This window comes from Panthera leo, chromosome B3 (assembly GCF_018350215.1).
Source record: "Panthera leo isolate Ple1 chromosome B3, P.leo_Ple1_pat1.1, whole genome shotgun sequence".
Classification (NCBI taxonomy): domain Eukaryota; kingdom Metazoa; phylum Chordata; class Mammalia; order Carnivora; family Felidae; genus Panthera; species Panthera leo.
The window spans coordinates 118,333,622-118,347,140 of NC_056684.1; the positions used below are offsets into that span (position 1 = coordinate 118,333,622).

At 53.7% G+C, this 13,519-nt stretch overlaps 1 protein-coding gene across 3 annotated transcripts in view; it reads right to left on the reverse strand.

Moving 5' to 3' along the window:
* MIDEAS (mitotic deacetylase associated SANT domain protein) overlaps nt 1-13,519 on the reverse strand; it is a 67,778-nt gene that overhangs the window by 39,002 nt on the left and 15,257 nt on the right. For 2 of the 3 annotated variants that reach the window (XM_042943727.1, XM_042943730.1), the window contains exon 1: nt 3,059-3,788. The exons of the other annotated variant lie outside the window; for it this stretch is intronic. The gene's annotated coding sequence lies outside the window, so the exon portion shown is untranslated. Of the gene's footprint in view, nt 1-3,058; nt 3,789-13,519 lie in introns of those variants that run through there. 3 annotated transcript variants of the gene reach the window in all.

Here is a 13,519-nt window from a genome sequence, read left to right on the forward strand (position 1 = left end):
TGCAGTTTATTTAGTTCAGCCCCACACAGTCAGTCTCTACTGTGTAGGAGCAACCCCTCTATCGGAATGCAACCACTAGCTGCGTTTCCTGCGTGCACGAGTGCACGCGCATGCGCACGCTCACACACACACACACACACACACACACACACACACACACACACACGGTGCCAAACTGGCCTGGCCAAAGGAAATGCCCAGGTTAGCAGATTCCCAGGCAGGAGGCTTCACACTCTCACCCTGAGGTCCCACTGGGGTCAGAATGACCAGACACATTCTGTCTGCCAGAAGATCAGCAGCAGGGCAGGGCCAAGAAACTGGGTTCACCGCTCATGGACCAACCCCTTTGAAACCAAAGGTGCACTATGAGTCCCGGCAGCAGGACTCCCTGGGCCCACCACATGCAAGCCCACAGTTTCTTGATGGAGATCTTTCATTCGTTTGTTCAACTAACATATACTAAACACCTACTGGAAGCCAAGCATTGTGAGAACAGTAAGTAGCACACATTAGAGCAGAGGCTAGGGTGATCCTGGAACGTACTTGCTGCATCTCAGAATCCTCACTGCAACTGTTTGAAGGCGGGACAGAGACTCAGAGTTTATGTTTTGAGCACCACGGTGCAAAATGTACACAAATGACTACATAAGGTGGAAATGAGTGTTCAGAGAAGACTCAAAAGAAGTGGCATTTGAAACAGGCCTCGAAGGATCAGCAGGAATCTCCCAGCTACTTGTAGCCATCCCTACTCCACAGTAAGCAAAGTTTCCATCTGGGACACCCAACTGCAGGAGAGGGGCTACCAAGGCCAGATTCCTGGACTGGGACCATTCCCCTTCCAAGACACAGTGCTCCATGTGCCGCCCCCACCCCCACCCCCTCCCCCACCCCCGCCTTCTTCCACTCCTCTTTTTCCTGGCTCTACTGGGCAGCCCTTGCCTGGATTCTGCAGTCATGGGCAGCCCTTACCTGAATCTGTAACTGTATCTGTTCCTTTTTCTTCTTTTCTCCATTTATTACAAGCGGCAGCCCACAGGGCTCAACAATTGGGTTATTTTTAAATCCCACATTTAAAAGTTGAATTCTCATCCCCATAGACATTCCAGGGCACCCTCTCCTAGCATAGAGTGAGAGTTCTGCCTGCTACTTGGAAAAGCCACACTGGCAGTGGGCAGACTGTCCCAAAGCAAGCTGTACAGTGGTGGGGGGTGGGGGGGGGGGGAGGACCTTCTAGGTTCTTCACCACCTTGTCCCCTAGGAGCTACTCAGACCAGAGTAACTAGCCAGAGATCGATCCAATTAGAATGGAGACTGGGCCAGGGCCAGGCAATGAGATGGTTTATCACAGTAATTGAATGTTTACACCCCTCTTATTCAACGTCCAGAGCAGTAGGAAAAAGAGGACCCATAAATTCTCAACCTGGGAAGGTTTCTCTTTTTCCCCTTAGTCCTGAAGCTACCTAACTACCTGTGGAAAGGGTGCATTTCTTTGATCATGTGCCACATCACCCCTGGGAGGTTCTGGAGCAAAGCAGGTGGCTTCCTCTCCTCAGCAGGGGCCCCACAAGGGAGGAGAGGTTTCTCCTCAGAACTGCAGTTCTTCCACCTTCACCAGGCCTCCAGTCTCAATCCTGAAGCCGCCTGGACAAGGAGGCCAGGCCTCCAGGCCGCCACCAGGCCAGGCTCCCCCTACTGGAGCCAGCCAGACTTCCCCTCCCCCCAGCCACAACTGCCAACAGGGATCCCCTGCACACACGTGCCTGGGTGGCCTCCACAGTCAGCCTTGGCCAGCCAGCTCTTCTCTTATCCCACCGGCCCCCCACCCAGGCTCCACAGGCAGGCACACAAATCCGATGTGGGATGGTGGAAGCAGGAAGTTGCCACCAAAGTTGTGACCAACAAAGTTTTAAATGGGGCGAGTAACTTCCCCTTTCATCTTTCCAGCAGCTCGCTCTGGAGGCTGGGCTGGAATACGCAGTGGCCACCACTTTGAGTGGCAGGTACCTCCTCCAGACTGGCCTTCCTTGGGGCTGAGGCTTGAAAACCCCAGGGCGGCACCACGCCCTGATCCAGAGGCTTGTTTGGATGGGGGCCCTCAAGAGGGGCAACCTAGTGCACACGCTCCTGTAAGCATGAGTTGGGGGGGGGGGGGGGGGGGGAGTCAAACCACCTCCACCAAGCCGGCCATGTGCAGGGTCCAGACAAAACCCGAGCTCCCGAGTTCCGGACGGGCACCCCCAAACAGTCCACGATGAGGTGTGCGGAGAGCTCGGCAGGCCGCAGCGGCGCGGGCGTGCGGGGGCGGCCGAGAGGGATGACAGGTCTTAGGTGCGCCAGCAGCGCAGAGGAGCGCGGGGTGAGGCCGCCTGCCCGCCCTAAGCGCTCCAGTTTAGGCCTCTGCTGCACTTGCCCCAGCTCCCTGCCGCCCCTGCACGTCTGTCCCCTAAAGTCCCGGCGCGGGCACAGCTTCCAGGTCCACTTTGCCGTGCACACTGGCAGGACCAGGGGAAGGGGCTCCCGCGCCAAGTTCCTGCAGCTCGAGCGAGCCCCTCCCGGCGCCTCCCGGGCCTGAGCTCGGTCACGCAAGCCGCTCCCTGCGGACACCACGTTTCTCTCCGGCGGGAGGAGCAGCCGTATTCCTGTGCGGCCACCGACCCGGCGGCTCGGAACGGGGCGGCGGGGGGGGAGGGGGGTCCGGCCGGGGCCGCGCCCGGGTGGGCGGGGGCCGCGCGCGAGCTGCGTAGCTGCACAAACACGGCGGGCTGGCGGGGCACACGCAGCTGCGGGCTGGCGGTGCGGGCCGCGGACGCGCGGGCTGCGGAGCGGCGAACGCACGTACACACGCACACCCCGCCCCGGCCGCCCAGGCCGCAGAAGTTGACGCGCCGCGCCCCCCGCAGTCCCGCGCCCCCGCTCCGGGCCGCGCCTGCAGAGCTGCAGCCCGCGCGCCCCGCCGCCACCGCCTGCGCGCATTCCGGGGTCCCTGGGCCGCCGCCTCCAGGGCGGGCTGCTTCTCGCCGCGTGCAGGCCTCGGCCGCCGGCCGAGCACCCCACTTACCCGGCTCCTGCCCGGGCTCCAGCATCGGCTGTCCTCTTTCCGCCGCGGGCCGCCGCCTTCGGTCGCCTCCCAGGCTCCAGCCGCCTGCACGCACTCCCGGATTTTAAAAACAAACAGGCGCCGTCGCCTCCCCGCGGCGCTCGCAGGGCTTCCGCCAGCCCGCGCCTCCCAAGGCTGGGAAGTTTGCTGGCAGGGCCCGGGCGGGACGCGCGGGCTGTCACCCCTCGCTCACGGCGCAGGAGCCTCGGCGCACCCCGCGCCCGCGGTGTCTGCCTCGCGATCGCTCTCCCTCCCTCCGTGTCACCCCCAGTCCTGCGATGCAGTGTCAGGATTGCACTGCTCTGACTCATCGGTTGAGCTCACAGCTTGAAAAAAAAAAGAGAGAGAGAGAGGGCGAGAGGCAACAGCGAAGGAGGAGGACTCTCTGGCGTGCTACAAAGGATTGCACAACTCCGGGCTGGGAGCGCGGAGCGCCCAGCGGCCGGCCGGCGCGCGCGGCACGGCGGCGAGCAGGAACCAGCTCCACCACTTCATCAGCACAACTGTCTCGGGTCGGCCTCGCAGCCAGCAGGCCTAGCGCCGCCTACTTCCTGCGACCAAATAAGGCCGGAGAAGGCGTCTTCAAACCTCGGGCGGCTGTCCGGGCTGGGGATTTCCAGCAGACCTCACCTCCACTCCCGAGTGGGTCGCCCTCCTCCCTCAGCCCAGGCCGGCGCCCCCAATGGCTTTGCTGGAACCAACAGGCCACGCGGCTCGTTCCTTTCACACCAAGGTCAGAAGGAGACGGTGACGAAATGCTTGGAAACCCATCGGGCCTGCCAGGAAAGTGTGTATGTGATGTTAGGGGAGGACACAAGTCGCTTTCTTCCACAAAGAAAACTCTGGCTTGGGATACGGTAAATCATGCACAGCCCTCTCCCAGGCCACTTCATTAAGTTTCCCCAAGTTTCGCTTTTAGCTCACCAGGATCCTGGTGGTACAAAGGTTATTGAGAAACTGGCCCCAGCCCCTATAAAAGAGCCACTTGCTTAGGTAATGAAGAGCTCCTGGGTTTAACTCTGGCGATGGAGGGCACGGTGGGGGCAGCTTTTCACTGCCTGCCCACATTTCCCCTGCCTTCCCAGCTAACCGCCCAGGCCCCCTGGCTGGTGGGACGATGAGAAACATTTCTGCTGCTCTGGAGATTCTTGTCGGCCCCCACATTCAACTGAAGCTCCAGGGCCAGGAGAAAGTCCAAGGGAGATTCTTTCCATTTGTTTTGGGGTTTTGTGTTTCCCAAAGAAATGGGTCAGAAGGAAGTCTGCCCTTGAAGGAAAAAACACTGAAGAATACACTCTGTCCTGGCTGCTGCTTCCCCCTGTGACCAGTCCTCAGAAGCAAGTGCATCTCTTGCTGTCTCAGGGAGAAGGGGAGAGGCAGCAGAATGGGATTCTCACACCCTCTCTGAGCCTGCAGGGCAAGGGCCTTTGCCCCCAGAAAGCAGATGACAGAGACCTACCCCCCCCCACCCCCCTCCTAAGAAGCACTCCTGTCTCTTCCTAGGCCACCCCTTTGCTGGCCGAAGCACCTGTGTGCATCTGGAGCTCACACCTCACCCAGGAGGAAAAGGGCTTATTCGTGTGCCATAGTAGGATAGATATGTCAAAATAATGACACCTTAACACAGACTTATCTTCAAAATAAAGATACTTCTACCAAGGGACTGGATCAGATGACCTCTTAAAATCCCTTCCAGTTTAAAACCCATGATTCTGTGATTGTAAAAAGTGAATGGAGGAGCCAGGGAAACCACCTCCAGCAAAGAAAAGCCCAGGCTCTCGGATTTAGCATCTGATATGACAGTACTGTTCCTGACAATTCTCAAAGCACGTCCCACACACAGCCTCCTCAACAACCCTGTGTGTGTGAGGGTTTTATCCCCCTTTGTTTTATGGATGAGCACGCTGAGGTTCAGAGAGGTTCAGTGACTTGCCCAAGATCACAGGGCAAGCCAATCTTCTGTCACTTCTCTCTTCCTCTTCCCATCTCCCCGAGAGGAAGACAGTGAGCCATTGAGGGACTGGGGTGCTCAGGTATGCAGGCCCCTAAGTAGAGGCTAGACCGTCAGGACTCCTGGCAGAGATTCAGTGTAAAGCCTTTTTGTTTTTTCCATTTGTCTCATTTCTTCTTCCCCACTGACACCTCATCCAAGTGACGGAAACAAAAGCAAAGCCACTTCGTGTTCAGTGCCCACTGCTGCCAGGTTTCCTCTGCAGGCTTGTGGCCATCCCGTCCCTCCCCCTAGGGCCTCCCTAACCCCTGACTCTGGAGGCTTGTGGCCTCCTCTGCAGGCTTGTGGCCATCCCCTCCCCCTAACCCCTAACTCTGGCTTCAAGCCAGCCTTGAGCCAGCCCCTGAGAGCCAGTGCAGATCAGCCCAGGGATGTTCCCAACCAACCAGAAAACCCAGCTGGGGAACACATTCCTAGAAGAGCCTGCCACCATGGAGCCAGGGCCCAGCCTCCAGGGAGTAAGCGGGAGCCACTCCAGAGGGCACTCCCCACTCCACCTTGTCGCGCCAGGACTTCCTCCCTGTCCCACGCTGCTGCTGCCGCTGCTGCCTGCTGCCGGCTGCTGGGCCTGGCCCAGGAAGCAGCAGGAGGAGTAGGGGAAGGTGGCAGGGTGCATGAGAAACAGAAGTCAGTGACCTGAAGGGGTCCTGCTCATCTTGGAACAGCACATCCTTTCACCCCAACTACACTAACAAACTCGGGCTACTTCAGAAAGAAGAGAGGAAGGAAGGGGGCATATGTGCAAGAGAGGAGGGCTCCAGGCGGTCTCAGATGGCCCCTGCCTATTAGGAGAAGCCTGCCTCCCACAGGCAGGCAGAGGAGGGTGTGCACAGCCAGCTGCAGCTCTTCCAGAAAGCCCTGGAGGTCGGTTTTGCTGCAGATATGACAGTGCAGAATCACTGACATGTGAAGTGAAAGTTTTGGTTTTAGAAGCTCTAACCTCTGGGGCAGCCAAGAAGGATGCCCTTTAGAGAAGAAAAAAAGAACGTGTTCCAGGACCTTCCCCACAGAGTGGGCTCTTTTCCACCATGGACCTTTACCAACTGCAGGGAAGAGAGGAGCACAGAGCTCCAGTTCCCAGTGAGTGCGTCTGCTGAGAAACACTCCAGGAAATAAAGCACCCTTGACAGGATTCCAAACTCTGAGTCCCAGTGAAAGCAGAGGCTTCCTGGGACTGCATCAGTTCTCTGGACTCAGCTCAGAGTGAGTGATCCATCACTGCCCTGAGTGGCCATCAGCAATGTCCATCTCTGGGACCATTAACAAGCTTCCAAGGGTGGGGGCGCCTGGGTGGTTCAGTCGGTTGAGTTGCCCAACTCTTGGTTTCAGCTCAGGTCATGATCTCACAGTTTTGTGGGTTCAAGGCCTGCATCGGGCTCCACGAAGCTGGCAGTGCAGAGCCAGCTTACGATTCTCTCTCTCTCTCTCTCTCTCTCTCTGCCCCTCCCTGGCTCGCACTGCCTCTGTCTCTCTCAAAATAAATAAACGTTAAAAAAAAATTTTCCCAAAGGTGAATTTTGTGGTATATGAATTATATTCCAATAAAGGTGTCGCGGGGCGCCTGGGTGGCGCAGTCGGTTAAGCGTCCGACTTCAGCCAGGTCACGATCTCGCGGTCCGTGAGTTCGAGCCCCGCGTCAGGCTCTGGGCCGATGGCTCGGAGCCTGGAGCCTGTTTCCGATTCTGTGTCTCCCTCTCTCTCTGCCCCTCCCCAGTTCATGCTCTGTCTCTCTCTGTCCCAAAAATAAAAAAAATAAAAAAAATAAAGGTGTCGCTAAGGAAAAAAAATAAAAGTTTCCAAGGAAGCCAGGTTCTTCCTCCGCCTACCCAGCTCCATTAACTTTCTGCTGCCATCAGTCACTATCTAAAAACAGGTTTTCTCCCCAAGCCCCATGCCTGCATTCCTGTCCTTTTTCCACTGTCCGTTCTCTGTCAGGATCTTTCTGTGGAGGCCAGCACACATGATGTGTTTTAGTGAATAAGCAACCTTTACTAGAATGTGGGGAACTGAGGGTACGAATAAAGTTGGGGAAATCACAAATCCACAATACTGGGTTCCTTATGTTCCTTATGTCCTCGTTGTCTTTTCCCTTTGCAGAGTAAAGGTACTACCTCTAAGACCTCATTACCTACAGTCTCAACAGAAGAAAGAGAAGTTGTTTAGAGCACCTGGGTGGCTCAGTCGGTAAAGCGTCTGACTCTTGACTTCAGCTTGGGTCATGATCTCATGGTTCATGGCTTCGAGCCCCACAATGGACTCACACTGACAGCGCAGGGCCTGCTTGGGACTCTCTCTCTCCTCTCCATGCCTCTCTCATGTGCGCTCTCTCTCTCAAAATAAGTAAATAAACTTTTAAAAAAAAGAAGAAGAAAGAGAGGTTGTGGAAAAAAACAGTGAACCAGGACAGAGTTGGGGTTCTGCCTAACTAAAGCTAACACCCTGTGTGATCTTAGGGAAACCGACGCCTTCTCTGAGCCTCACTTTTTTGGCCAATAACAGATGTACTGAATTTTGTTACATCGACAGTGAAAAAGTGCCCACCTTCTCAGGGCTTGGGAGAATCACAAGGGCAAAAAAAAAAAAAAAAAAAAACCCGCTTTATGACTATGTCACGCTATGTTCACATAAGGGGTTACAAGTGTTACTATTTTAACTGTTTTAGCCGATGTCCCCTTCTAAAACTAGCTTCTTCCTTTCAACAACCTAGTTCAGGCAAGATTTTTTTTCCCCCTGAAAAGACCTTTGGATCCACCCCCTGCCAGCCTCAGGGTGGGGTCTGCCCAGACGCTTTCCAACAGTGACACAGAGCTCCATCCGAGTGTCCTTCCAAGGCTTCTCTCCCAGTCCCTCTTTGTGTCCTTTCCACCAAACTTCGTCCACAGCGCCACCCACCCAGCCCGAATAGGGACACTCTTTTGATGGCCATGGCTTCTCCTCACCACTTTTTGTCCTTTCTGAGGACAGGGAACTCAAAACCACCCCAGCCATTAAGTGAAACCAGCGTGTGCTGAGAAGTCCCTGCACTGTCTTCTCTTTCACCCTTGCAAACCCAGGGGACCCACCTCCTCAGTTCACATTTACTTCACCTGTTCTGGGGCAGGGCCACACCAGCCCACAGCTGTCTGCAGCCTCTGGCCCTCCCACTTACCCTCGCCTCCACCTCTCTCTCTTGCAGGCCCGAGCCAGGTTCTGAGAGCCTTTGTCAGGCCCGAGAGGGAGCTTCCGCAGATGTCCCCAGTTGCTGCTGTCACTCTGGGAGAGCCGTCTGGCTGGGTGCAGGGAGAAGGACAAAACAGGTGTGGCTGCCAGGGAGGGCGGGCCAGCAGGGCCACGGGGGCAGAAACACCCTTTCTTCACAGAGCCCGGGCTGCCGGCTCCCCAAAGGTCTCCTTTCAGCACAGTGCCGTGCCTCCCGCAGAGCCAGCCGGAGACAGACTCCATGACTGGCTGTTCTCTGGAGCTCAGCCTCCCCACCCTGTGGCAGTGGGCCAGGAGGAACGGGACCCACAAGATCTAGTGTGTGCAATGGGGTATGCTTAGGAGCATCATTTTTAAGTGAAAACAAATACTGATACATCATGGACTAGAATCCCAAATTCATGTTCAGGGGAGAATACAGGTTAAGAGCAAAAGCCGCGCCCTGAATCCAAATCATGCCTCACGTGAGCTTGATGACCTTCAGCGCGTTATTTAACCACTTGGTTTTTCCATCTGCTAAATGGAGATAAGAGCTTAACAGTATCTGGCACATATGAAGTCTTTTATAAGGGTTGGCTATCACCTTCCCTCATCTCCTGATGGATCTCCCCGCTTCTAGTCTTGCACACTTACCATCCGCACTGCCATCAGAGCGATCACATCCCTTTGCAACAGTTCCCAGCATCCTACTGCAAAAAGCTGAGACCGTTAGCCAAACTGTTAGGTGTATACACTTCAGGCACAATCCGGCCCTGCCCTACTTCCCAGCCCCAGGGCCACACAGCCAAGCAACTTGAAGTGCTCCAAGATGCCTGCTAGCTCACACATGCTCCTCCTCCCCCCACCTTCATCCACAGGTAAACCCACACCCCAGTCTCCCATTAGACTTGAGCTTAATGACAGCTCTTCCAGGAAGCCTTCCTTGATCCCTCTAAGCAGAGGAAGGCCACTGGAATGTACACTGCAGGAGCCCTCCCAGATCTCCTTTATCAAGCCTGTGTTGGCTACTAAGGGCTCACAGCCACCCCCTTTTCTTTTTTTTTTTTTTTTTTAAATAATTATTTTTGAGAGAGAGAGGAAGGGAGAGAGAAAGGGAGACACAGAATCCGAAGCAGGCTCCAGGCTCTGAGCTGTCAGCACAGAGCCCGAAGCGGGGTTCGAACCCACGAACCGTGAGATCATGCCCTGAGTCGAAGTCAGATGCTTAACCGACTGACTGAGCCACCCAGGCGCCCCTGGCCACCCCCTTTTCAAAGGGAGCCTTTGGGGGTGCCTGGGTGGCTCAGTGGGTTGAGCATCCGACTTCGGCTCAGGTCATGATCTCACGGTTCGTGGGTTCAGGCCCCGCTTCGGGCTCTGTGCTGACAGCTCAGAGCCTGGAGCCTGCTTCAGATTCTGTGTCTCCCTCTCTCTCTGTCCCTCCCCTGCTCACACTCTGTCTCTCTCTCTCTCAAAAATAAAGATTAAAAAAAAAAAAAATCAAAGGGAGCCTTTGTTACCAGAGAGCACTGCAGCCAATGATTGACTAGGGGGTGGGGCAGGGGAATGGGTCCAAAAGGTCAGGCCCCTTGCCTCAAGGTGAGACCAATTCTGTGCTGGTGCAATTCATCCTTCTGGGATCCCTGTGGGGTCTGGCTGAAGCTAGCTCCAGCTGCAACACATCCTTCCTTGCATAGCTTCCCCCCCAGCCCTAGCCTACTTCCTTCACTCCCCTCCTCCTAAGAACACTTCCTAAGTCAATCCCAAGCACCCCTAACTGTCTCTGTCTCTGCTCCTAAGAATCAGAGTGGCCACTTCCTCCCCTAAACTCCCATGGTATGCCCTTGTTCATCTTTCCTCCATCCTGATGCATTGTTCTACACATCGTGCTGCTTACAGAGCTATCTCCCTCCTAGGATCAGAGCACAGCCTAGATCTTCATCACTTTGGATCCCTGGCACCTACACAGTGCCTACATGTGGTGGGTGCTCAGTAAATGCCTGTTGATCAATGCACAAATAAAAATCATATATGTGAGAATTTGATGTAAGCAATAAAATGTAACATTACCATTATGACTTTTATTACTATTTCTTCCATTCCAAATGCACATTTAACATCTCTGAAATCAGGACACGTCTTGTAAGTGATAGCACGTCGTGGTTAAATCAGTAGCATTTTCTCTTTCTTAGTTGTACATAAAATAATGGTGCAGCTTACAATTACCGGTTTCTTAGGTTCAATACTACTGCTACCACAACTACGACTACTGAGGCTCAGTCTCCTGGGTTCTGGAGCCTGCAAGGTGAAGTCCACAGAACTGAGAGACCCCGTTACCTGAGCTCAGTAGCTGTCGGGCAATCAAGCTTTCATAAAGTGACTTACAAGTTCCCAGGGATCAGAAGGACCCCTGTTCCAGATGCCTCCAGAAACTGCCATGGATGCAGGCCAACGTGATATGGAACAAGCTCTGGACTGGGAGTCAGGAGGGCAAAGTGCTAAGCCTGGTTCTTCCTCTAGTTTTCTGGATGATCCCATGCAGGCTCTATCAACGTGTTTATTGAAGATCTACTAAATGCTCGATGTGATTTGAGCCCACTGGATCCACTGGATCCACCCAGAGAGTAAGCCATTGTCCCCATTATACAGATAAGGAAGCTGACTTTCAGAATGGTGAAACAGCTCTTCCAAGGTCATACAGATGGAATTCAACCCCTGGACTCTCTGAGCCCTTCCCTCTGCTCTATGAGCATATGTCTCTGAACTTATGTTTTCCCAGTAAGGAAGCTGCATAATGAGGAGTTACAGACTGGAGGCTCACAATCCATCCTCACACCCAGATAGGTTTTATTTGACCCATATAATAATGCATTTGAGGGGCGCCTGGGTGGCGCAGTCGGTTAAGCGTCCGACTTCAGCCAGGTCACGATCTCGCGGTCCGTGGGTTCGAGCCCCGCGTCAGGCTCTGGGCTGATGGCTCGGAGCCTGGAGCCTGTTTCTGATTCTGTGTCTCCCTCTCTCTCTGCCCCTCCCCCGTTCATGCTCTCTCTCTCTCTGTCCCAAAAAAAATAAATAAAAAAACGTTGAAAAAAAAAATTAAAAAAAAAAATAATGCATTTGATCTGAAGTGAATTACAGTCGCTACCAACATTTTTTTAATCAGGAGATTTAAACGAAAAATCAGGATTTCTGGTTTGTCGTGAAAAAGACTGGAACACTGGCCACATTGAGCCCTCCTTCTTGGAGGCGGAGCAGAGTAGCTCCATGAGGTGAATAGCACAGCGTTAGGAGAGAGCAACACCGGGGTAGGAGCAGAGCCATGGTGGGACTCATACACCCTAACACTCCACCCCTTCCCTGGCCACTGACCACCTCACTTGTGCTGTTTTCTTATACCCAGCCAGCCTTTCCTATTGAGAATGCCCCTGTTCCCTACGGGCCTTTGAATGGGTGACCCTTGAATCAGATGAACTCCAATGCCCTCTCCAGCCCTGACAGCCTGTGTGTGGCTCCTCCCAGAATCTCCCCAGCAGCCCCCTCCAAGGAGGTCACTGTATGAACCTAGTTTGGAACCACTCAGGCAGGCCCCTGTCTCACACCTACCCCCTCTTTAGCTTCCATCAGGCCCCCAGTGCCTGTCCCTCTCCATTTCTCCTCCCTCCACGCCCAGAGCATCAGTCCCAGTCAGCAAGGGGGTGAGCCAGGCAGGTGTGCAGACGGGTTAGCCCAGGCCAGGGGTGGAGCCCCACCCAGGAGGGAGGGAGGGAGTGAGGAAGGCAGGGTTTTGTGTCTCCCAATAGGAAAGTAGTCTAAGGAGACGGAAGAAGGTGGGGAGGTTCCGCAGTCACGGAAGATGAACACAGGTTGACACATGAGGAAACACAAACAGTAAATCATCAAGAGAAAGAATGTACAGGTCTCAGCAGCAATTTAAGATATGCAAATTAAAACACCATTAAGGACCCATCATGGCCTGGAGTCCACGTGCAAATAAATAAATAAAACAAGAAAGCTGCTGATGGCAGGGCCATTAGGAAACAGCTGCACAGACATTGCTGGGCCACTATAAGCTGTTCAGACCTTTCTAGAATGTGATTTGGCATTGTGTTGCAAGAGTTGAAGACCTTGATCAGGTAATTACGGTTGGGAGACCAGATTCCATGAATATAATTTAAAATGCCATCACAGAGGAGTTTTTACAAGAGAGGCTCATGGCACCTGTATATAGACCCAAAGAATGAAATCCATTCAGACTATGGTATGGTAACAGAAGGAAACATGAAAAGGCTGGCACATGGAAACAATCTGATGAAAACACTTGATGAAATCATGCTACGGTGACAAAATGAACACAAGGAAATAGTAAAGGTGGACCCACAAACTATGTTAAAACATCCCCAGGAACATTAGCAGCAATCAGAAGAGGATTCTGAACAACATAAATTGCTAAGGTGTAATGTTTATTCTAACTTGATCAAGACGGTTTAAATAACAATGATGGCGATGATGATGATATTGATGATGTAAGGGCCACTGAACAGGATTTAGTCACCATAAAAATACCCCAGCCAAACTCTCTAGAAGCAGGGAGGCCCAGGTTCCCAGCTTGATGAGGAAGGAAAAAGGGATGGAAATTGGGAGGGAAAGGGCTATGTCTGTGGGCAGGGGGCCCGCCCCAGAGCTTCCCTTACCAGGAGGTCTCTGAAAGACATCTCCCTCTAAAGAAACAAAATCACACAAATAAACCCACACCATTTAACCTCTAACGTCCTGGGTGCTAGCTCTTAGTGCTGCGTTTTCACTCTCAATTTTACTAATACCTTATTTCAGCAACTCCAGAGGTGACACCAGGGCTCTTTGCGGGCTAGCCTAGGAACCCAATCGCCATTTATAGCATTGTTTCTATGGAAATGTGTTTCAAGCTTCAAGAAGTCTAGCTGCTGACAACCCTGGGGCACGCACGTGGTCTCTAAATTAGGGAACTGAGACGAGCCCTACTTGCTGGGTCCTGGGCTCAGGAAGACAGCTTGTTACTTAGATTCTGTGGTAGTTAATACACACACCACCAGCAATGACCCCATTAGAGCAGGCTCCAGGTCGCTGTAGGGGGTGGAGATGGGACCACGGCATCTAGGAATGTACCTAATATTCTAGGGAAGCATGTGGACATTCTTTACCCCCGCCTCCAAGCACACGGTGGAAGACTGGAAACTGGCCTCAGTACCCCTCATGAG